The following is a 24,887-nucleotide window of genomic DNA, read 5'->3' as shown; positions in this document are numbered from 1 at the left end:
GTTTACAACTAAATTTGTTGTAAAGGCATACGTAGAAATGGCATATTCATTGAAATAACATGCATGGTAAAGGCTTGCATTGTAATGACATTTGCGTTGTAACACATCCATGGTAAAGGCATGCGTTACAATGGTATGTGATGTAACGTCATACATCCACCCAGGCGTGGGTGCCATGCTCACTGCGTCACTGGAACCAAGCTGTACCCTGCTGATGAGCCCATAACAAGGGCAAAACTGGTCCCAGGAGAAGCAAGGTCAAGAGAGTTTTGCACATGGCTTGTTCCAAAGTGAGGTGTCATGGTGAGCAAAAGAATGATGGGTTGGCCTGCTACCCCGATCTATTGCCAGTGGTTAGTTATTGCAAGCAGCATCCCATCACTTTTTGTGTGTTTCATAACATAAGTGGATATTCAGCCTCTCTACCTTTGACTCAACTCCAGAGGGGCTTACCTGTGGCATGACCCAAGGTTCGTGTGCCATCATTTTTCTTAACATCTAGATGCCACCCCTTGTCTATTAACTCATCAAGCAGTGGCAACCTTCATAGGTATGCTGATGATGCACAGCTTTATAGCCTTTCCCGCAATGTGGGCAGGATGACCATGTTTTTAAAGTTCCAAAAATGAGATTTAATTTGTCTTCAAGTGTCCTTTTATCTAGGACTAAGATATCTGTCCTTAAATTAGGGGCTAAGGCATTGCCCAGCCAGGTCAGTGCATCATTTAGACATTTACCTTGATAAAAATCTATCTACAGACATAAATGTGGTGAAATATGCAAATTCCTGTATTTCCATCTTATTTTAGGAGAATCCAGACGTCCATTGATCAGACTGTTTGCATGCCAGTTGAAGTGCCCTTATCCAAACACAAGTAACTACTCTTCTTCTGTCTACCTTGATGCCTCTGAAAGTGTCCTACATCACATGCATCTTGTGAGAAATGTTGCAGTCTGCCTGCTTGCAGACCTCTTTAAATGGGATCATACCTCACCCACCCTCTAAATGATATACGGACATAGAACGCTATGGCAATAGTCCACAGACAGGCTGCCAATCATCTGTTGAGTTTATGGCCCTCAAACGTCATTGGTACTCCACTGGCTGCTACATTGGGTCGGCCAGCCTTGCACTTCATGCCAGGCCAAAAAGTTGAATATGCTCACTTTGGCGATACAGGCCTCCCTGTAGTGGCTGTAAAAATACTAAAAAAGCCAAATACAAAGGGGTAGATTTACAAGACCCATGCTCCACATTTACCCCGCTGTTGACTCCCTTCTGTGATGCAGAGGCGGCGTAAACCATGAGCCACGTTGCACCTTATTTACAACGTGACGCATCTAGGGAGATGCGTCACGTTGTAAAGCCCTGCGCCACATGAAACCTACGTTAGGTTTCATGTGAGAGTTATGGCGCAGGGTGGGCGTTCCGTCGCAGGAACACCTCATAAAAGTGACACAGTGAAATCTACAAGATTTCACTGAGTCACTTTTACGTCCATGCTGCGTCAATACCCTGCGCCTGTTTTGAGCAGGCGTAAGGAGTGACCCCAGCATGCTAGGCATAGGGCGCCCCTCAGCATTGCTGAAGCCGCGTCGTGCTTGCGACACGACTCCAGCAATGTGCCGCCCTTACGCCACAGGGTGCAACACGCATCGCTCTATCCTTGCGCCACAGTGCACCACATTGTAAATGCGATGCATTCGTGATGGTGCAGGGAGGGAATTGCATGTTGCATCTGTTCTGGCGCATCCCTGCTGATTTGCAGAGATGCGCCAGAACTCGGAAATCTGCCCCAAAGTTCTCTCCCAGTTCAAGCAAAAGAAAAAAAGGGTGTTTCACAAAAAGCAAAAGGCAGCATTTCACCTGCAAAAAGTGCAATTGTTCTGTCTACTGTATATGGCACACGGATGAACCCCTTAAGTCAAGTCAAGTCAAGTCAGGAGATTTGTATAGCGCACTACATACCCAGAGGGTTTCAAGGCGCTTAGGAAGGGGAGGAGGATTATTTGTCAAATATCCACGTTTTAAGCTGCTTTCTGAATGCTAGGTGATTCTGGGTGAGGCGAAGGTAAGCGGGAAGTGAGTTCCATGTTTTGGCAGCCAGGAATGAGAAGGATCTGCCTCCCATGGTGGTCTTGTTGATGCGAGGTACAGTGGCGAAGGCTTGGCTGGAAGAGCGAAGTTGGCGGGAGGGGGTGTAGAAGGACAGTCGGGAGTTGAGGCAATCTGGTCCGATGTCGTAGAGTGATTTGTGTGCGTGGGTGAGCAGTCGGAAAGTGATCCTCTTATTGACGGGTAGCCAGTGGAGGTCTTTGAGGTGACCAGAGATGTGTTCGTTGCGTGGGATGTCTAATATAAGCCTGGCTGAGGCGTTTTGGATTCGTTGTAGTTTCTTCTGGAGTTTAGCGGTGGTACCTGCGTAGAGGGTGTTTCCGTAGTCCAGTCGGCTCGTGACTAGAGCGTGGGTGACTGTTTTCCTTGTTTCGGAGGGGATCCAGCGAAATGTTTTTCTGAGCATGCGAAGAATGTTAAAGCAGGAAGAGGATACGGCGCTGACTTGTCTGTTCATTGAGAGTGAAGAATCCAGGATGACGCCAAGGTTCCGTGCGTGGTCTGTCGGGATGGGTGCTTTTCCGAGGGCTTCCGGCCACCAGGAGTCGTCCCATGCAGAGGGGGATGTACCTAAGATGAGGACTTCTGTTTTGTCTGAGTTCAGTTTCAGACGGCTTTGTTTCATCCATTCAGCGACTTCTTTCATTCCTTCGTGTAAGTTAGTTTTGGCGGTGCTGGGGTCCTTGGTGAGAGAAAGGATCAGTTGAGTGTCATCCGCGTAAGAGATGATGTTGAGGTTGTGTTGGCGGGCGATGGCTGCGAGGGGGCTCATGTATACGTTGAAGAGGGTGGGACTGAGTGAGGATCCTTGAGGTACACCGCAGATGACTTCAGTGGCCTCTGACTTGAATGGTGGGAGGCGTGCTCTCTGGGTTCTTCCGGTGAGGAACGAGGTGATCCAATCCAGTGCTTTTCCTTGGATTCCGATGTTTCTGAGGCGTTGTAGAAGGGTGCTGTGGCAGACTGTGTCGAAGGCTGCAGAAAGGTCGAGGAGGATGAGGGCGACTGTGTCTCCGTTGTCCAGTAGTGTTCGAATGTCGTCTGTTGCTGCGATGAGGGCGGTCTCAGTGCTGTGTTTGGCTCGGAAGCCAGATTGTGAGGGGTCGAGTGATTTGTTGGCTTCGAGGAAGGCGGCGAGCTGGTTGTTGACGGCTTTCTCGATGACTTTGGCCGGGAATGGAAGAAGCGAGATGGGGCGGTAGTTTTTGAGTTCGGTGGGGTCTGCTGTTGGTTTTTTCAGAAGGGCGGTGAGTTCAGCGTGTTTCCAGTCTTCTGGGAAGGTAGCGGAGTTGAAGGAGCAGTTGATGACGTCTCGGAGGTGCGGAGCTATGACGGAGTCTGCTTTGTTGAAGATGTAGTGAGGACATGGGTCTGTGGGGGATCCAGAGTGGATGGAATTCATCAGGCGGGTGGTGTCCTCAGTGGAGATTGGGTTCCAGGCGTTAAGGGTGTTTACGGGGGGAAGATGGTCAGCAGATGGTAGGGTGGGTTGGCTTCCGGAATGGTTGTCAAAGCTGTTGTGGATGTCAGCAATCTTGTTGTGGAAAAAAGAGGCTAGGGAGTCGCAGAGGGTTTGAGAGGGGGTGATGTCGTTGGAGTTGGCTGAGGGGTTGGAAAATTCCTTGACGATGTTGAAAAGTTCCTTGCTGTTGTGGGCGTTGTTGTCAAGTCGGTCCTTGAATGCTGTTTTCTTGGCTTTTCGGATTAGTTGGTGGTGAGTACGGGTGGCGCTTTTGAAGGTGTCCTTGTTGCTGGCGGATGGGTCTTTTTTCCAGGCCTTTTCAAGGGAGCGGCAGAGTTTCTTGGACTTCTTGAGATCATCGTTGAACCATGAGGCCTTCTTGTTTCCAAGTTTGTGTTGACGTTTTTTCAGTGGTGCTAAGGTGTCAGCGGTGTTGGATAGCCAAAGGGTGAGGTTGGAGGCGGCTTCGTTGGCGTTAGAAGAGAGGGCTGGGGAGGTTAGAAGGAGCGATGTGGAGATCTGATCCGTGGTGATTTTGTTCCAGTTTCTTTGTAGAGTTGGTTGGAGGTGGATGATGGGTTTTGGCTTGTTGTAGGTGAAGTGAACGCAGCTGTGGTCAGTCCAGAGGAGATCCGTAGTGTGGCTGAAGGAGACATGGTTGCTGGAGGTGAAGATGGGGTCAAGTGTGTGACCTGCGATGTGGGTGGGGGAAGTGACCAGTTGTTTAAGTCCGAGGTTGGCGAGGTTGTCTAAGAGGGTGGCGGTGTTGCGGTCGTTGATCTTTTCAAGGTGGAAGTTGAGGTCTCCCAGAAGGATGTAGTCTTTGGAGGGGAGCGCGTGTGGGGTGATGAAATCTGTGATGTCTTCACTGAATTTTGCGCGGGGTCCTGGTGGTCTGTAGAGGAGGGTGCCTCTAAGAGTTGTCTTGGGATCGATGTGGATCTGGAAGTGAAGGTGTTCGGAGTTAGCGAGGTTGGCGTCGGAGCTGGTGGAAATGCGGATGGATTTCTTATGGACGATGGCGATTCCTCCTCCTGTATGGTCGGTGCGGTCCTTGCGTGTGATCTTATAGTCATCAGGGATAGCGATGGCGATGTCAGGGGCGGAGGAAGCGTTCATCCATGTTTCTGTTAGGAAGGCGACGTCTGGAGAGACGGTGTCTAGTAGATTCCATAGGTCAATGGCGTGTCTGTGGACCGAGCGGGTGTTGAGGAGGATGCATTGTAGGTGGTTGGGGTCGGGGATCTGTGGTGTGGTCGTGGCGGAGATGTTGTCGGTGCCGCTGAATCTGCAGGAGAAGCAGGAGAAAGGTCCATGGGTGTGTCCAGGAGCGGCTTGGACGCAAGTGGGGGCGCGACCGGTGTTAAGGGCTAGGAGGGCGGCGGCATCGTAGGTAATGCGGGGTGGCTGGGCAGCGCGAGGGGCAGGGGGTCTGGCGCTGGGCGCGGTCCAGGCGCGGACGGGCGTAGACGGGCTTACCTTTGGCGCACCTTCGGCGTGGACGCTGCACGTGGGGGCATTGGCCATACATGGATGGTGGAGGGGGCGGAGCGTGGGAGGGGCAGCAGCTGGGAGGCGGTAGCAGGGAGGAGGGGCGGGCCAGGGGACACACAACAAGATGGAGGGTCACAGGGCACCGGGGGCTAAAGGAAAAACTTATTAAACCAACACAGCGCGAGGCTGAAATCAACAAACAAACACAATGCAAGGCGGAATTAATTAAATAATAGCAGCGCGAGGCGGAGTGAAAATAGATAAAGAAATCTTACAATAACATTCCTGTTTTAAATGAAAGAATATTTTTTTGTATCAAAACTAAAATCCTCATCTGGTACTCATAACGTAACTTCAGAAAATGGAAAAATAAAATATCCTTTCTGCACTTAAATCAACAAAATAAGTAGAAGCGCTCCAGAGACCGTATCTCTAAAATAACAGAATAGGACGCCAGCACTATTGTATTATGTATGTAACACACTCCATTCAAGCTTCTCTAATCTAAAACAAAACCGTATCATAAACTCATGCTTCTGTGTTTAATGTGACTGTGCAATAATTCAGCTTGCGAAGACCCTGTCTATAAATATTACCTACTGCACCTGGCAGGATTCGTTTTCCACTTGTAATAATAACGAACGGAAATTATGAACACAAAGAAAAGCGTTCGCCTGTTTGTTGCCACTTGTTTGAACCACCAGCACGGATTTTGATATTAGACCCAAAATTAGATCCAAAAACGGAAAAACATGGCAGACAACATATAAGGAGAGGGACTGTGTGGAACGTTAGTGAATAATTACTACTTAAGTAAGCTGATCCTTTTTAGCAGATAACCTCACCTATTGAAGAAAGTTGCCCCATTAGTATTGCTGAAAACATAGATAAAGTTTGCCACCAAGTCCCTTTGTACAAATTGGGTGGAATGGAATTACAGTCCAGATTTTCTATCTCCTGCTCCAAGTCGGCCAGTGTTTTCGCATTTAGTTTACTTCAGTTTACAAACACCTGGCTCAATTTTATCCTCGTCAATATTGCTATTGTAAAACACACCCTTGAACTTTAGGGTGGACTTTTGGGTGGAACTCACAAAATTGCATGGTATATGTTGAGTTTATTTTTTTTAAGTTCAAGTTTATTGAAACCAAAAACATTGCATAAAATACAAAGTATAATACATTCAAACAATGAGAGGCATAAAAGGTATACAAATGATTTTAAGAAGATATAATAAAACGGAATCAATAAATACCTATAGCTAAATCATGAGAAAGAGAAAAACAAGAAAGGGAAAAGAAATAAAAATAAAAGGGAGATGAAATATGGCAATTCATAAAATATAACATTGTATGCAGATAATGAATGTAAATAAAAAATGTGTGTGAGACAGCAAGCAATAAGTAAGCATTAAAACTGGTAAATCGAAATAAAACAGAGAAATAAGCAAAATCATGGTGGTTTGCGAACATCGTCAGATGGATGTTGGTAATTAACAGTATTAATTTGAAGAGGGGGAGAGGTGTTGGAAAGGTAGGTAGTGAGAGGAATCCATAATATGTCACGTTTAACAGCCAGGGAAACGGGGGTAACAAAGTATGTATCCAGTCTATGATGAAAACAAATAGCATTCCACCAGGCTGAATAACTAACTTTAGTGGAATCTTTCCAATTGGAGGTAATGAGATGAAATGCAACGGCCAAAAACAAGTCAAGCAACTTATAGTGAGAAGGGGAGAGTGGTAAATCAGGGGACAAGGAACCTAAAAGGACATTGGGAAGGGAGAAAGGGAGTGTAAAACCAAAAATCTTATGTAAACGAGACCAGACTAGTTTCCAAAAGGAAGCATTGCTGGGGCAGTGGAACAGCATGTGAAGTAAATCTGCATGTGTACAGGAACAAGACCAACATTTAGGCGAAAGATCTTGGGAGAAAGTGGCTAACTTCTGTGGAGTAAAAAGTAGACGATGATATACAAAGTAAAGGGTTTGAGTGGTATTAGCAGCCCTGGATGTTTTGTGTATTCTTAACCATAGCTTATCCCATAGAGAGATGGGCCAGGATACTGATAAATCCTGTTCCCAGGTCAATTCAGTCTTTGACTTGAGTCGGTGAGGTGAAGTCATGAGACATTTGTAAAAGTGAGAAGCAGGCGGGGAAGAGTCTAAAAGTGCGTGAATAGCAGAGTAAGAGGAGGGTATTTCAGAGGAAGAGGGAAGAGTTTGAAGATACTGAAGAAGAGCAGGAAATAATAGGTCATACTGTTTCCGAAAAGAAGCAGGGAGAGAAAATTGAATTTGAAGATCTGTAAAAGAGAGAGGAAAGTTATGGGATAGAAGTTGGGAGATCCAAGAGAGACCTTTGGATTGCCAAGATTTCCAATAAAAGGAGCGATTCTTGATGCAAAGTAACTTATTATGCCAGATAGATTGATGAGACAAAGAAGTAAGAGAGGGATAAGAAGAGGGTAAAAGGGGAGTTAAGAGATGACGGGAATGAGCAATAACAGGGGACTTCAAGAGAGAAACGTTGGCTGAAAAGGCAAGAATCTCTGAGAAAGTAAATGGTGAAATAAGAGATTTTTCCAAAGTAAGCCAAACAGGAGAGTAAGTGGGAGTATCCGTGGATAGCCAGCGAGAGGTCTGTTTAAGGATGAAAGAACGATGGTATGCCTTAAAGTCTGGAAATTTAACACCTCCAGATTGTTTATCTCTTTTAAGAAAGGAATAGGCAATTCGAGGAGGCTTATCTTTCCAAAGAAATTTCACCAAGAGTGAATCTAGCTGTTTAAAATAGTAGCAGGGTATGCGGACGGGAATCATGGATAGAGAATATAAGACAATAGGAGCTAGCATCATTTTGATGGAGTCCAAACGACCCCACCATGAAAGAAAAAGGGGATGCCATCTAGTAATAGAGTCACTCAATTTCTTTGTGATGTAATCAAAATTAGCCTTCAAAGTTTCTGATAAGGAAGGAGAAAACCATAATCCTAAATATTTTACTTTAGTCGACTGCCAAGAGAAACCAGTATGATCAAAGTAGTGACGTTGACATAAAACATTAAGGGGTAAAACTTCACATTTGTTACGATTGAGACGGTATCCCGAAACCTGTGAGAAGGCATCAACTTGGAATAAAAAGGCAGGAAGAGTGGACTCAGGGTTAGAGCAACAGAAAAGAATGTCGTCTGCATATACCGGCAATTTAACTAATGGGGACCAGGGTTAAAACCAGTGATTTGGGCATCTAGACGAAGTTTGGTAAGAAAAGGTTCCAAGGCTACAATAAACAATAAGGGAGATAAGGGACAACCTTGCCGGACACCCCTGGAAAGGGAGAAATAATCAGAAAGTTTTCCATTAGCAAAAATAGAAGCTCTGGGGCCGGAATACAAAAGGGAGATGAGGGATATCAATTTAGGAGAAAAGCCAATCCAAGTGAGGGCACGAAACATAAAGTTCCAACTAATCGTATCAAAGGCTTTTTCAGCATCTAATGTGATGGCCACAAGTGGGTAGGATAGGGAAGAAGCCTTACTAAGAACATTAAAGAAAACTCTGGTGTTATCATAGGACAAACGTCCCTTCACAAAACCTGATGGTTCAGGACCTATAAGTTGGGGTAAAATGGGACCAATACGCAGTGCAAGTAATTTGGCATAAATCTTATATTCCGTATTAACAAGGGAAATGGGCCGGTAGTTTTTACAAAAAGAAGGATCTTTGTTATCTTTGGGGATGAGGCAGATCATAACATCTTGAAAGGTACCTTGGGAAGAGCCATGTGTGATAAATTAATTAAATAAAACAAGCAAGTGTGGAAGAAGAATTTTTGAAAAATGATCATAGAATTCAATAGAGAAGCCATCAGGGCCAGGGGCTTTACCATGCTTTAAAACGGATACTGCATGGGATATTTCTTGGAGGGATATATCCGCTTCAAGTGAGGCAAAATCAACATGGAAAGAAGGCGGAGAAGGGATGGAATGAAAGTAAGAGGATAACTCAGAGGGAAGGGGAGAGGACTCAGGGGTGTAAAGATCTTTTTAGAAAGAAACAAACTCCTGCAAAATGTCATCATCTTTAAAGTGAGAAGTACCAGAGGAATCAATTATAGAGGGAATCCGAGTTCTATCACGGCGAATTTTCAAATAATTAGCTAAAAGCTTGCCCATTTTATTTTGGCCTCCATAGTATCGAGCACTGCTTTTTAGAAGATAAGAAGCAGCTGCATCAGTAGATAATTTATTGAAGGCAACCTTAGCAGTAATGAGATCTTTTAAAGTGGCGCCCGAGTAGGAATGAAAGTAAGCATATTCTAATTGTTTAATTTGAGCTAAAAGTTGGGAGGACTGTTACTCGAATTTCTTTTTCTTCTGGGAGACGTAATTAATGATAAAACCTCTAGCGGTTGCTTTAAAAGAGTCCCAAATCATGGTTGGAGAGGAGTCCGGGGTGGAATTGATAGCAAAAAAGTCAGTAATAAAAGAACTGAATTGACCAGAGAATTTAGGGTCTGCAAGGAGGGAGTTATTAAAACGCCATCTGCCAAAGGGGGGAGAAAAAGGGACTAAATCAAAATCAACAAAAACTGGGGCGTGGTCAGAGATATGAATAGAGCCTATTTCTGAAGCTAGTGTACACTGCGTTAAGGATTTACTGAGAAAAAGATAATCAATGCAGGATTGTGTCTTGTGTGGAGGGGAAAAGTAACTAAACTCTTGGAGATCAGGATGGCAAAGTCTCCATATATCAACTAAGGGTTTACGACGGGTGGCTGAGGTAAATTGGTTATGCATTTTAGAATTAACAAATTTAATAGGAGATTTCTTATCAAGAATGGGATCAAGTATTTGGTTACAGTCCCCACCAAAAATGATATAATCATCGTCAAGGGAAACCAGCTTATGAGAAATAAATGGCCAAAAAGTGTTATCAACAGTTACTGGGGCATAAACATTAAAAATAACCAAAGGTACATTGTCAATTAGCAATTTAATAAGTACCCAACGACCATCGGAGTCTGATTCTTGATGAATAACAGAAACTGTGAATTTTTTATGAACTAAGATAACCACCCCATTCTTTTTCTCTAGAGCTGGGGAAGGGAAAACATTACCAACCCAAAGTCTTGTTAATTTGGAAGTTTCAACATCAGACAGATGAGTCTCTTGTAACATAGCAATATCAGTCTTTAAGTTAGACAGGTGAGATAACACTCGCTGTCTTTTAATAGGATTATTTAATCCTTTAACATTCCATGAGGTAACTCTGAATGTAACAAGATAAAAATAGTACAATAATACATAAAGCATACAATATAACAGAACATGCATAGAAGCAAACAACAGAATCGGTAAAAGAAACTGTAATAGTAAAGCAAGGAGGTAAAGGAGGAAGTAAAGCAAAAGGAGAGAGAGAAAAAGGAGAAAAATATAGGGAGAACAAGAAGAGAGAAAAGAAGAGAGGGAGAACCATTGAAGAGAACGGAAGAAAACATAAAGAGAAGAGAGAAGGAAAGAAGTGAAAACTTACATAAACTGTAGGTCAAACGGAGGGAGGGAGGGTGTGAGGCCATACGAAGGAATGACGCTTATCCGGACTCACAGAGGAGAAGCGAGGAGGGAAACAGCACCAACGAGCCTCAAATGAACACAGGAGAGGGAGGAGTAATGTGAAGAGAAGAAACATGTTAATAAACTAAAAGAAAAAACAAGTAACGAGAAAAAGTAGAAGTGGAAAGCATAGAAAAAAGGAAGATCTCAGGGATAGGAGATGGAGGACTAGAAAACAGGAGAGGAGGATAGAATCAAGAAAATTAAACTACATGAACAATAAAGCGACAGGGAAGTAGTGCATAGGCACAACCTAGAAAGGAGCGAAGAATATATATGTAGATGATAAAAAATGTAACAGATACGAAGACATATTATGGAGCAGCAGATGAAGAAGCAGTATCCATGGAGTCAGCATTGAAGGAGTAAAGAAAGCTCTTGAGTTTCAGTGGGTCTTCATATGAAGTAGTCTTATTGTTGACAGTAACTCTAAAGAGGCATGGATGGTCGAGGCCATATCTGGCACCGATGGAGCGTAACTGGGGTCTCAATGCCAAAAATTATTTGCGACGATCTGCTGTTGATTTTGTGTAGTCTTGAACAAAAAATAAAGTATTTCCAGACCAAGTAATTTTTTTCAGTGCCCGAGCGGCTGCTAGGACTTTCAAAAGGTCTGTGTATTCAAGAAAGTAAAGAATCATTCCCCTAGGCTTACTCATTGAAGGAGCAGATGTATGATGTGGCAAAGAACCCAGACGATGCGCTCTTTGGATGTTCAGCGGAGGGCTTTCTGGAAGTTTCAAAAGTTGAGGCAAGAAGGACTTAAAGAAAGAAATTGGATCCGATCCCTCTGAATTTTCCACCAGGCCATAAATACGAAGGTTGTTGCGACGATTTCTATTTTCCAAATTTTCAATTTGTTTGTGGAGACTGGATACCTGAGAGCAGAGGGAGTCCACCTTGGAGGCAGAGGCATTTAAGGAGTCTACATTGTGTTCCCACGTTGTGACACGACCTTCCACAGTCAACCATTTGTCGGAAAGTTCTTGAAGAGTAGAGGTGGTTTCCTGGAGAGTGGCAGTAGTCTCCTCAACAAAGGGGCGCAAAGCCCTGATTTCCTCAAGGAGTAAATCCATGGTGACTGAAGAGGTTGACGTAGGAGGAGAAGGTGGATCCTTTTTTTAGTCTCTTGGAAGAAGCCTTACCACTAAGAGTAGTAGAGTTACCTGCTGGTGGAGAGGTCTTCTTAGGAGAAGCAGATTGAGAGGAAGAGGTATTTGACTCTTCCATGGCCAAACACTGATATCGTGAGCTTGTATGAATCAGGAACTTACGAGCAGTGGTTTTATCATGAGAAGCCTCCTTGAGCAGTTTACCCATAAGTAAGGCCCAATATAGGGGAATAAGAAGAAGTAATGCTGTGGAAGATTATAAATCAAAGATACCAGAGCATCAATGAAATCAGGCTCTTTGCAAGGAGGAAATCGAAAAGCAGGCAAAACAGCTGCAAGTCAAAAAAAGTTTAAAAAAAATATATCAGCGTGAAAAGACACAGGGCAAAAGCCTTAGCTCCAAATCCTTTTCAGGAAGTATATGCCAGCTTAAAAAGTTACGTTGAGGTGATGTAGGCGTAATCAGCGTGGAGATAAAAGCTGAGAAAAACACCAAGGCGTAGAAAAAAGGAATCCTGGCAGCAAAATGAAGGCTTCTGAATAGAAACATGAAGAGCATGTAGTCGTGAGAGAAAATATAAATGCAGCGAGAAAAAACTTCACCTCACATCAGTAGAACAGCTCTTCTTCAATGCAACAACTACGAAAAGCTACTTGCAGGCATTAACCAGAATAAAGCAGTCTATGCATGCTGAGGAGATTGGAAGGCAGCATTTCAAAATGGCGGCCAGGGATTAAGGACACTGAAGAAAAGCATCAAAATTCGAGCATCCTGTGTCGAAAATAACCTCAAAGGGGTGCACAACAGCGCAGCATGCAGGAATGGAGTCAGCTGAGCTGAGAAGAAAGGAGTTGCGGTGATGTGAGGAGCGGCGCGAAAAGCCGTTCCGAGCGTCACAAGATGGCGGTGGAAAAAAGGTGTCAGAGCCTCATTAGGGTGAAGAACTCGGAAACGGCAAAATACCTTTAGCCGCAAATGCCAGGAAAATGCGCCTCACAGGTTCCGACGAACACTCCTCCAAAATGGGCTCAGTCTGTGGGGCGAGAGGGCATCGTTAGTCCGCCTCCACTCCCGCCTTCCTCGGAGAGCTACGGACGAGAGGCCGTCTACGCCAGGCGCAAGCCACGCCCCCCCATATGTTGAGTTTCTTTATGCACTATTTAATTGTAAAGTTACAAGGAGCATACTAGTTAGATTTTTTTGTTGATGAATCACCACCATTGTTGTCTTATTGAAATGCCTTGTACTGAATGCCTTGTTTTCGAGTCACAGAAAGGAGCACACAAAAATCGAGGTATGATTTTATCATTTACAGTATACATTTTTTATTGGTAGTTCCCAAATTAGGTTTTGAAATTGTTTTGAATTCTAAGGTGGTCTCAGCATGTGAAAAATGCAGACTTTCTGCTGAAATTTGATGAGCCCTCTTTGAGAAAAATATTTTTTTCTCTGGATTTTCTTATCAAAGTTATAGTGAGTGGTTCAGAAGCTAAACTGAGGATGCTTTCTCTATAAATTAACAAATATGTTTCTCATCTGTGAGAAAAGATGACATGTTGAGTAAAGCATGTACTTCCACCTGAAGAGGCCTCTCTAGGGATTCCCTAGTCCCCTTCCTCAGTTTTACATAGTGTTCTTATGAACAAATGGAGTGCTAACATTCTATATTTCTGACACAAATGAGGCACTCCAGGATGCCATCTTGTGGGAGTATGAGTGATTGAATTTAAACCTTTTCTATGAAGCTGGCTCGTTATAATAGCTAGAGAGTTTCTTGATCTAATTTGTTTTACTAAGTCCCAAAAGGATTTGCTATCCTTTACCCGTCCTGCATTTTCCAGCAGCCCCCAATCGTGTTTATATACTATCCTCCTCCTATTTGAGAGGGCGATTTTCTACTCTTTGTATTCCATTGAGATCTGACTCATTACCCAGGCCCGTGCATTTCAAGCTTATCTTAGCTTTTGATTTGCGTTAGAGCAAGCCCCATTAAACCACCTCGGGCCCATGTTGGATGTGTGGATTGGCTGAAGAATAGACTCCGGGATTGTTCGCATTAACCTATTGTGATGCAAGGCCATCGACTCTTGTCCACTCTCAACTAAACAATTGAGAAATATGACTAGGTGTGACTTATGTAGGGATGATAATGTTTCTATGGATTTTTTCAGGCGCCATATTAAGTTTAAACCAACGGAGAGTGTGGTGTGATGGAAACTAAATTACTGTTTCATGCAAGTCCCTTGACTGGTAGAAGGCTGAAGGCACACAGGGCATATGGTCCCCCCACCCTGTAGGTAAAATCTCACCTTTTGAGAGCCGGGATATAAAATTGGGGCTTTCTGTAGCCAATCAAGGCAAAGTTTCCCTACACTGTATGTTGTTACTACCCCTGGATGCTGTCTTTGAACATAGCGTGGGCCTGGCCTATTGATAGTGAAACCCTGTGTTTTGTTCAGGAATCGATCTTGACAGTCCTTTGTGTCTGTGGGCCTGGATCGGTTGTGAGGCTAAATAGTATGTACGTCGACCTCCCCGTGTAGTTCTATTACTTGCAGGTGCAGGTATGGACGCAGTGTTCATGTCTTTTATCTTGGCTATCTCAAGGCAAGACATTTGTTGGACAGTGTCATTCAAAAACATATTTTGCTCAGGAATGATACAGGCTTTAAACTAAGCTTCTACCCCCTGCACTTGCCAATCTTTTGTACCCCAGACAAATTTTATCTCAATGTTGTGTTTCCAAAAGTCCAAACCCTGTCTAGACAGTTGGGCAATAAAGGCTGCAGAATAATTCTGTTTTGCATTGGTTAACATATTTTTCGTTCCTGTCTTGTTCACATTTTTAAAGAAAAACGTTTCTGGATTTGACAAGTTGAACCCTGAAAAATATGGAAATTTCTTTGCAAAAGTTTTTTGAGCTCCCCTTTGGAGGTGTAGGACAATGTTCCCATTGTTTATACATAAATACATTTCTAGGTGTTGCAGTCTTACGCAACAAAAATGACCATAATGGTTATTACAATACATTTGTTCATAGTCTGATGAACCCTCCAAATATTCATGATTTGTGAATACTGCAGATATTTCAAGATCAGACATCATGTTATTAACAGTCGCGAAGTCCCAATCATCAGAAAAGGTACTAGAGGTAATAAAGTCACTTAATAAAATATATATATATTTTTTTAAATATTTTTATTTTAACCATTGCACAGTTAGCACATTTATATCGCGCATACTCCATTATTACTTTACAAATCATATAACATATTACATCATACATCAAACATAAAATTCAACAAATCTTTTTACTTATTTTAAACACTTAACCGGCTCGGTTTCCTACAGCCGTTACCACATTCAATACCTTCCTATTTTAATCCTGCAATCCCATTCCCTCTCTCCATCTTATAATAGGGTCCCAAATCTTTAACCCCAGTCTCCTCCCTTTTCTACCTTTTCGGGCGTAGATATTTTTTTCCAGATTATAAGTTGATAAAAGATTGGACAACCAGACTTGCATTACTGGGGGGTTTTTATCAAGCCAGGCCCTGGCTATACAAAGCCTATAAACTGCCATTGCGACGAAAATAAACTCCCTCTGATTAATATTAGTAACTGTGGCTCTCCCTAATAATATTTCTGGAGGTTTTAGGGTAATCTGTATATTCAGGGAGGCATCGAGAAACCTCTCTATCTCCTTTATCACAGTTTGTAGCTGCGGGCATACAGCAAATATATGTATTAAGTCTGCATCAGAGGAACTACATCTTGGGCATGTGATACCTGCGTTGCCCCCCCATTTTGCTATTTTTGCTGGGGTGAAGTATAGTGAGTAGAGGGTTTTGTATTGCTGTGATTGCAGCGGTGCTGAGCAAAGCAGAGTTCGCCCTAAATCCAACGACTCTTTAAACCAACTGGCTTCACCTTCCAACTTGTCTGCCCACTTTTCACTATATTTGTCCATATCATCTGATTTTCCTGCTAACAAATTTGCATAGAAACTCCGAATAGAACAATCCCCCCTAACCTTATTTTCTCCATTATTTCTACCTTGCTGAAACCCACATTCCCACCCTGCTTATTCGCCAAAAAGCTTCTTACCTGCAGAAATTTAAAAAAATCCCTCCTGTCTAGTCCAAATTTGCTCATTAACTCTGTAAACTGAAACACGCCCTCCGTACTCCTCATATCCCCACACTGTATTATCCCCTTCTCCATCCAACCCACCATTGTGGTATCCCCAAAGATCTGCATTGGGAGGGAAACATTTTTAAACAATCTGGTATACCAATTATATCGACCCAGTCCAATTCTCTTCATCACGGCGGTCCAAATTTCAATTGCGGCTTGGACTGTCTTAAATCTAGTTCTCTTGTAATATGCGAAATCAATACATTTAAGAAACAAATTGTCTACCTCTGGTCCCAACACTATAGAATATATCATAGATGAGTCGCTTGTTGTTCTATTATCCAAACCGCCCCCACCTATCAGCCCTCGCATGTATTGCAATGCCGATGCCCAGTAATATAATTTGAAATCAGGCACTCCCCAACCTCCTCTCTCTCTGGGCAATGACATAAAGCGATATGCCCTACGGGTCTTGCCCTGGGCCCAGATAAATCTATTCAGCATATTTTCTAAATCCTTAAACCATTTCGCCTCGAAAAATAACGGTATTGTCCTATAAAAATACAAGAATTTTGGCAATATTAACATTTTTATAACGTTAGTGCAGCCCACTAATGACAAATGTAAATTGTTCATTTGGTCCAAATCCGTCTTGACCTTTAGCATTAAGGGTGCTAGATTATTCTGTACCAGGAAGTCCAAATCCGCTGTGATTGCAACCCCCAAATACATCGCTGAGTCCACCACTCTTTGATCATTAAGGACAGCATATTGGTTGCATACTATTTGGGTTTTAGACCTGTTTAAACTGTATCCAGATATTTGCCCAAATCTTTGTGCTTCTGACTCAATTTCCCCTATAGCCATGCTAGGATTGGGTGTTAAAATGGCCACGTCGTCGGCGTAGGCAAGAGTTTTTACCTCGCATCCATTCAACCTTACTGGAGGAATCCTTTCATTGCCCTCCATTTTCTTTATCAGAGGGTCCAAATAAAGAGCGAATAGTAATGAGGAGGATGGGCACTAACCCTGGGCGAAGAACTACGCTCCGTTCGCGGAGTTTGCGGAGTTTCGTCAACTCCGCGTTCCGCGGAGTACGCGTAGCTGTCGATTACTCCGCGATCCGGTGCGTAGCGTAGTTGTCGCGCGCTGAATAACATTATCGCGTGCGCGGCAATGGCTTACCTTGGTTCTGCGTTCGCTTTTTCCTGGTCGCGTGTGCCACCATGTTTGTAAACCCTCCCGTGCGACTGTGCGAACGCGATGACGTCATTTGGATGCGCGATAGCGCCATAAGGACGCACGAGGATGCTTGTTGGTAAGATCGAGTTGCCGAACACGCAGAACATGCAATCTTGCACAGAATAACTCGCGAGCATGTTAAAAGTTAAACCATAATAATAAATTACCATTTTGGTTAGCAAAAAAGTGAGAAACCCCTTAAAGTTGTACCTTTTGCTGTATTTTTTGGGGGGAAGGAGTCCTCTTTCTGTTTCTACTCTATTTTTGAAGATTAAGGAGGAAGGGCTCTTGAGTTTACAACTTCCTGTTCCTGTCCACCAGGCTCCTCCCAGTGCTTTGTCCATGAGGTGCTCACTTTCATTTGGATTTTGAGCTGGCAGGATCACTTTCTGTGTGTGTTGGCTGCATTACTGCTTTTTTTGGATTTTATTGAGGACTTTTGGATTTTGAATTCTCTTTTTCAAGTAAGTTTCAGTAATGTATGAGTGAGTATGATGTTGTAGACTTGTGTTTGTTTGATTTTAGATTTTTTAACTACAGTATTCATTCCTGGATTTAAATTATTGATGGGTGCCTGTACCCATGAGGTCCCAACTTGTATTTCTTTTTAAATTTCATCCAGGCTACATAGAGAGGTAACCATGGGTAAAATCATAATTCTGTGGTCTGTGTTTACATTTTTATTCAAGTTTGTAAACAAACATCATGGCTGGCATTGGACTATGGTTATCATTATGCAATAGCAATGTCTGCTGTGGAATTTCTGTTTGTGTAATTTAAATGTTTTTTATTTTTTTTTAAGCCAATAGCTGACCCTAGTACTCCATGTATTTAGTGTGTAGGCATGTTTGGGTTCATTGTATTAACTTTCTGTGGTTGGCCTGGCCATGTGTTGGTGGCCATTTTATGTTTCCCAGCCACTTTGCTCTTGCCATAGGCCTCCAAACTTGTGGCCTACTCTGCCAGTAGGCCAGAGGTACTAGTCATAGGGTCATGAAAGTTAATCAACTGTTTTTGTGGTATACCCTTAATTAGAAAATCATGGATGGCTTGGTTTGATTTAGAAAATCTTATTTTTATGTGTGGGGTATGTCAGGTTTTGGGTGTGTTTAACTAATCTGTCAATTTCTGCCATTAGGTAACCCTAGGAATACAGCTTGGGTAGTTTTGGTAACTTCGCACAGTGTGAGAACGTGACCTTACATTTTTTGTCTTGTTCGCGCGCTCAATGTACTGGCTCGGGAACGCAATAACGACGTTTCATTCGATTCACGCTGCCGAACACGCCGATTTTGCAATCTCGCGAACAATATGTCCCGAGTTGCATAAAAGTTCCTCAAAAATGTTTAATGTGCTTCTTGTGCTACAAAAAGTCCTCATTTATGTGTCATTTGGTTGTAGTTTAGTCTTATTGGAGCATGGACCACTTCCAGTTTCTTTCTGTCCTCTATGTAATGATTTCTTGTTTATGGTTGGGGTGACCAATTTGGGCGGTGGTGTGTCCATTTTGTGAAGCTAAGCATTGTCCCTTTGCCATAGGCATTTATTGTCTGTCTTCTCTTTCTTTTCATGTTGTTGTGGGTGGCCAGGCCATGTGGTGGGGGCCATTTTGTGTGTACTTCCTTTGTGATGATTCTGCCATGCTGTTGTTGGTGGACAGACCATGTGGTGGCGGCCATTTTGTGTATGCTTCCTTTGTGACTGATTTTGCCATGTTGTTGGTGGCCATGCCATGTGGTGGAGGCCATTTTGCGTACATCCTTTTTCCATGTTGTTGTTGGTGGCCAGGCCCTATGGTGGCGGCGATTTTGTGTGTCCTTCCTTTGTGCTTTTGCCATAGGCATCCAAGGTTTTTGACTATTCTGGCAGTAGGGCAGAGGTACTACTACTCACAGCCATAGGTGCATTCAAGTTAATCAACTCTTTTTGTGGTGTATCTTTAATTACATCGTGTATGGCTTTGGATTGCTTCACATTGTTTTTATGTTGGTACTTTCAGCTTTTGGTTGCTTGTGTGTAACTAATATGGCACTCCCTGCCAGTAGGTAACCTTAGGAATACTGCTCGCGTACTTTTGGTAACGTCGCACAGTGTGGACACGCGACATTACATTTTTTGTCTTGTTCGCGCGCTCAATGTACTGGCTCGGGAACGCGATAACGACGTTTCATTCGATTTGCGCTGCCGAACACGCCGATTTTGCAATCTCGCGAACAATATGTCCCGAGTTGCATAAAAGTTCCTCGAAAATGTTTAATGTGTTTCTTGTGCTACAATAAGTCCTCATTTATGTGTCATTTGGTTGTAGTTTTCTCTTATTGGAGCATGGACCACTTCCAGTTTCTGTCCTCTATGTAATGATTTCTTGTTTATGGGTGGGGTGACCAATTTGGGCGGTGGTGTGTCCATTTTGTGAAGCTAAGCATTGTCCCTTTGCCATAGGCTTTTATTGTCTGTCTTCTCTTTCTTTTCATGTTGTTGTGGGTGGCCAGGCCATGTGGTGGGGGCCATTTTGTGTGTACTTCCTCTGTGATGATTCTGCCATGTTGTTGTTGGTGGACAGACCATGTGGTGGCGGCCATTTTGTGTATGCTTCCTTTGTGACTGATTTTGCCATGTTGTTGGTGGCCATGCCATGTGGTGGAGGCCATTTTGGGTACATCCTTTTTCCATGTTGTTGTTCGTGGCCAGGCCCTATGGTGGCGGCCATTTTGTGTGTCCTTCCTTTGTGCTTTTGCCATAGGCATCCAAGGTTTTTGACTATTCTGGCAGTAGGGCAGAGGTACTACTACTCACAGCCATAGGTGCATTCAAGTTAATCAACTCTTTTTGTGGTGTATCTTTAATTACATCGTGTATGGCTTTGGATTGCTTCACATTTTTTTATGTTGGTACTTTCAGCTTTTGGTTGCTTGTGTGTAACTAATATGGCACTCCCTGCCAGTAGGTAACCTTAGGAATACTGCTCGCCTACTTTAGGTAACGTCGCACAGTGTGGACACGCGACATTACATTTTTTGTCTTGTTCGCGCGCTCAATGTACTGGCTCGGGAACGCGATAACGACGTTTCATTCAATTCGCGTTGCCGAACACGCCGATTTTGCAATCTCGCGAACAATATGTCCCGAGTTGCATAAAAGTTCCTCGAAAATGTTTAATGTGTTTCTTGTGCTACAAAAAGTCCTCATTTATGTGTTATTTGGTTGTAGTTTTGTCTTATTGGAGCATGGACCACTTCCAGTTTCTTTCTGTCCTCTATGTAATGATTTCTTGTTTATGGTTGGGGTGACCAATTTGGGCGGTGGTGTGTCCATTTTGTGAAGCTAAGCATTGTCCCTTTGCCATAGGCATTTATTGTCTGTCTTCTCTTTCTTTTCATGTTGTTGTGGGTGGCCAGGCCATGTGGTGGGGGCCATTTTGTGTGTACTTCCTTAGTGAGGATTCTGCCATGTTGTTGTTGGTGGACAGGCCATGTGGTGGCGGCCATTTTGTAGGTACTTCCTTTGTGCATTTATCATTGGCCTCCCTGCTTTTGGTCTGATCTGACAGTAGGCCAGAGTCCCAGAGGTAGTAGTTAGCGGGGCTGCTTTATGTAGCTGTTTCTATTCGGTGTATTCAATTACCATCATTAGGGCATGTGTGTATGCCATTGCATTCCCAAATTTATTGTCTGGGCAGGGGTGCAGGTAACTTTTTTGTGTGTGTAATAATTGTATGCCTTGTATGTGTTTTTGCGGTGTAGGTTTCCAACCTCTTAGCCATGGGGTATTTTCCTTGCATTAACCTGTCATGTGTAGCAGGCATCCTCCTTATTCTGTCCATATTGGTATATAGGCCTGCTTGACTTTATTATTGGTTCTTTCTGGACTTCATGTGGCTGGGAGCTGTGGTGCTGGTAGTATTAGTCTTCTGTTTTGTGTTTTATACATTGGCCTGTGTGTCTTTCAATTGTTCATGTTGGCTTACTGCTTGTTTGACTGACGTTGTTCATTCTTCTTTGCTTGTAGGTGCACAAAAAAAGACTGAGGAGGTGCTGGTTGTTTTCATCCATCGCCCGTTCTACTGCCAGACGGACGTCCTTCAGTTGTACGCCACGTGTGGTGTGTGACTCATCTGACCACATATCTCTGCAATTTGTGCTACTGAGTGCTGCTGTGTGCTGACATCAGAAGAAGATGGGCCCTAAGAAAGCAGGTACCAGGTCCTCCACCACCAAGAAAGTTGCTGAGAAGAAGGTACAGAAGAAGGAAGTGTCACTTAAGTCTGGTATGGACCCCAAAACCTTTTTTGGGCCCCCAAAAGGTACGCCTGCAGCAGCGGTGTCCGGGGTGCAAGCTGGGGCCAGCACATCCGGATTAGCGGGGGCAAGCCAACAACCCAGGGCCAAGCACATGAGGGTCGAAGAGGTAGCCAGCCTAGTGTTACAAAGCAGTGATACTGAGCCTGAACTAAACTTATCGCTGTCTCAAAGTAGTACACAATCCACGCAAGATGAAAGTGCTCAACAACCACCGCCAGCAGTAGATGTTCAACAACCACAACCACTTCCCGCAATAGTTGTTGAACAACCACAACCACCGCCCGCAATAGTTGTTCAACAACAACAACCAAATCCCACAATAGTAGTTGTTGAAGAACCACAGCCCGCTATAGTACTTCCTCAAGAACAACAACCACCATCTCCGCACGCAATAGTAGTAGTTGTTCCTCCCGATGTCGGGGCAGTTCAGGAAGTAGTCACATAGGGAAATTCAACAAAAATCCTCCAGTTCATCCGGCATTGGAAGTGGGTCCTCTTCCTATGGCAGGAGACAAAAGTTTAGCTCCCCAGTGTGGGATTTTTTTACGGTTCACCCACATCAGGAGAACATTGCTATATGCACCATTTGTCATACCAATGTTAGTCGTGGTAAGATTGGTACAAACTATGGTACTGGAGGCAAAACGACCCATTTGAAAATAACACACTTAATTCAGTGGGAGAACCACCTTGCAAGCTTAAAAAATGTAAGCACTGGTGTTGGTGGGTAAGCAGTACTACAAGGTCCACTCATGGAAGAAGAGGGAGACGATGACCTTCTATCTGGGAGTGGTATACAAATGAGCCCTGTCGCCAGCACTGGAGTGGTGCAGTCCAAATCCTCCGCATCAGCAACTTCTCAGTGGCACCAGAGTCAGCCGGAGACACCAAGGAGTGCAAAGTCTGCGATGAAAGGTGGTCCGTCTAGCAGAACAGAAAGAATTACCAAGCAGCTTACCATTACTGGCATGTTTAGGCAGGAGGGAAAGTACGAGCGGAACCACCCAATAGCACGTTTGTACAATGCGAAACTTGCAAAAATGTTGGCACTTGACCTTCTCCCATTTTCATTTGTTGAGGCAGTGGGATTTCGGGAATTAGTGGCAACACTCTCCCCAAAATGGGACGTTCCCAGTCGCTACTATTTTGCAAGAGTTGCTATTCCAGCACTACAGCACGACGTGCTGGAATTGATTGGGAATTGATTGGGAAAGCCTTACAACAGAGTGTTGTCCATTGTATCCACCTGACAACAGACATGTGGAGCAGTCGCGAAGCCACAGCAGATTACATGTGCATCACCGCACACTGGATCTCTTTTGCAGGTGTTAAAGACAAGTTAACTTCAGGCCTTCTTGACGTTGCTGGGATTTTTAATGATACTTGCAGACATGCAACTGTAGCCATGTTTGGTATGGAGAAAAATCATACTGCTGAAAACATTTTGTCTGAGTTTAACAGCAAGGTCTTTGAATGGCTGAAACCAAGAGGCCTTAAGATTGGTTTTGTTGCCACCGACAATGGCAGTAATGTAGTGAAGGCAATGAGAGAAGGACAGTATTTCAGGGTACCCTGTTTGGCACACTGCATTAACTTAGTCGTGCAAGACTTTCTGAAAACTGAAGCCAAAGTCAGCAACATACTGACCATCTGCAGAAGAATATGCACGCATTTTAACCATTCCTTTAAAGCACGGAAGCTGCTACGCGTCATTCAGCAGGAGCATAAATTGCCAGTCAAAGCACTGATCCAGGAGGTCCCAACACGTTGGAACTCTACTTATTTCATGCTTGAGCGTCTCTTTGAGCAGTACATACCACTGAATGCTTATGTCATGTCAAGAAGATTAGTGGATCCTACTGTTAATCTTAAAACCCTGACCGTTGAGATGTGGCAGTGGGACATCATTAAATGCTTGACAGAGATGCTACAACCTTTTGAGGTCTTCACACGTGCAGTTAGCAGGGAGGACTGTACTATGGGCCAAGCCATCCCATTGTTGTACATGCTCGAGCAACAGCTGAAGGAGGTCTGTGAAACATACAAAGGTGACGAAGAAAAAGTTGATGCATATACCTTGGCCAAAGCCTTAGCCAACCGCTTATCTGTAAATGCAAGGCTTCAAATGATTGTGTCAGATCAACATTACATAACTGCAACAATGTTGGATCCACGGTACAAATTGTTTGTCAGCAGTAGCGCAGTAATTCCTTTTTCAGATGGGGATGTTGCAAATTACAAAACTTCCATAGCTGTGGAAGCTAATGATTTAGAAACTGAACGGCTGTTACTTAAAGGCCTGCCAGTGCCAGCCCAGGACAGTCAAAGTACTCCAAGCCATCCTCCTGAGGCAAGTTCATCAGAGCTTGAGAGCAGTGCGTCCGCTTCCCAGCAGGCACCAACAGTACCAAAAGCAGCACCTACACGATCTGATTCAGCAGACACAACCAAAAGCATAACTGCTTTTTTTCTACAAAAAGGGATGGGTAAGTCTGTTGCTGTTGCAAAGGGGAAAGAGGACCAGCAAAGCCGAGCACCAATGAACACTGAGTGGATGGTTCAGGCCTATCTGGATGACACAACAGAGATGTTCATGGAGCAAAGCCCATTGGTCTATTGGTATGAAAGAAGGAGACAGTGGCCAGTGCTGAGCAGGCTGGCGATAAAGTATCTGGCTTGTCCTGTAGCCAGTGTCCCTTCTGAGCGGGTTTTCAGTGCTGCTGGTGCCATTGTGACATCGAAAAGGACCAGTCTCTCCCCCAAAAGCGTGGAGAGGCTGACAATGATAAAAATGAATCAACACTTCATACCACCAGACTATACTGTACGTGAATCAGAGCAGGATGAAGAAAGCGAGCCCGAAGATATCATCACTACTGTGTTACATGACGTACTTCTGTCCGAACCCCCAGAGTTTGAGGACGAGCTCCTCTTCCCTGACAAATAGGCTTTTAAATTGTTACTTTCTCCCTTCTTTTATTTGTGTTATTTATTTTCTTATTAAAAATGGCTTTCTGGTGCAAAACTGCTAATATTAAAAACCACAACCAAATCCATCCCCACCACTCATTCTTTTTATGTACCTACTGGAGTTGCACGCCTGTGCATTTATTTTCACTGTATTTTTTTATTTACCTCCTGGAGTTGCACGCCTGTGCATTATTGTTCCATGTTGACTGCACTCCTCAGAGTCTTGCTCCATCTTCTTGACTCCCACTCAAGTCAATACAATTCCATCTTGCCAGCCATACATTGGATGTTGTAGATGGAGTATAGTACAATAACAATAATGTAGCCTCTAACAGTCCCTCCATAACAAGTGAACCGTACATGACTACAGCCATCCTCTATTTCATTTGAAATCTGCAACTCATCACTGCCTTACTGAGTCTTAAGGCTACCAC

The sequence above is a fragment of the Lissotriton vulgaris genome, chromosome 10 (genome assembly GCF_964263255.1).
Source record: "Lissotriton vulgaris chromosome 10, aLisVul1.2, whole genome shotgun sequence".
Lineage (NCBI taxonomy): Eukaryota > Metazoa > Chordata > Amphibia > Caudata > Salamandridae > Lissotriton > Lissotriton vulgaris.
This window is presented reverse-complemented; position numbering follows the sequence as displayed.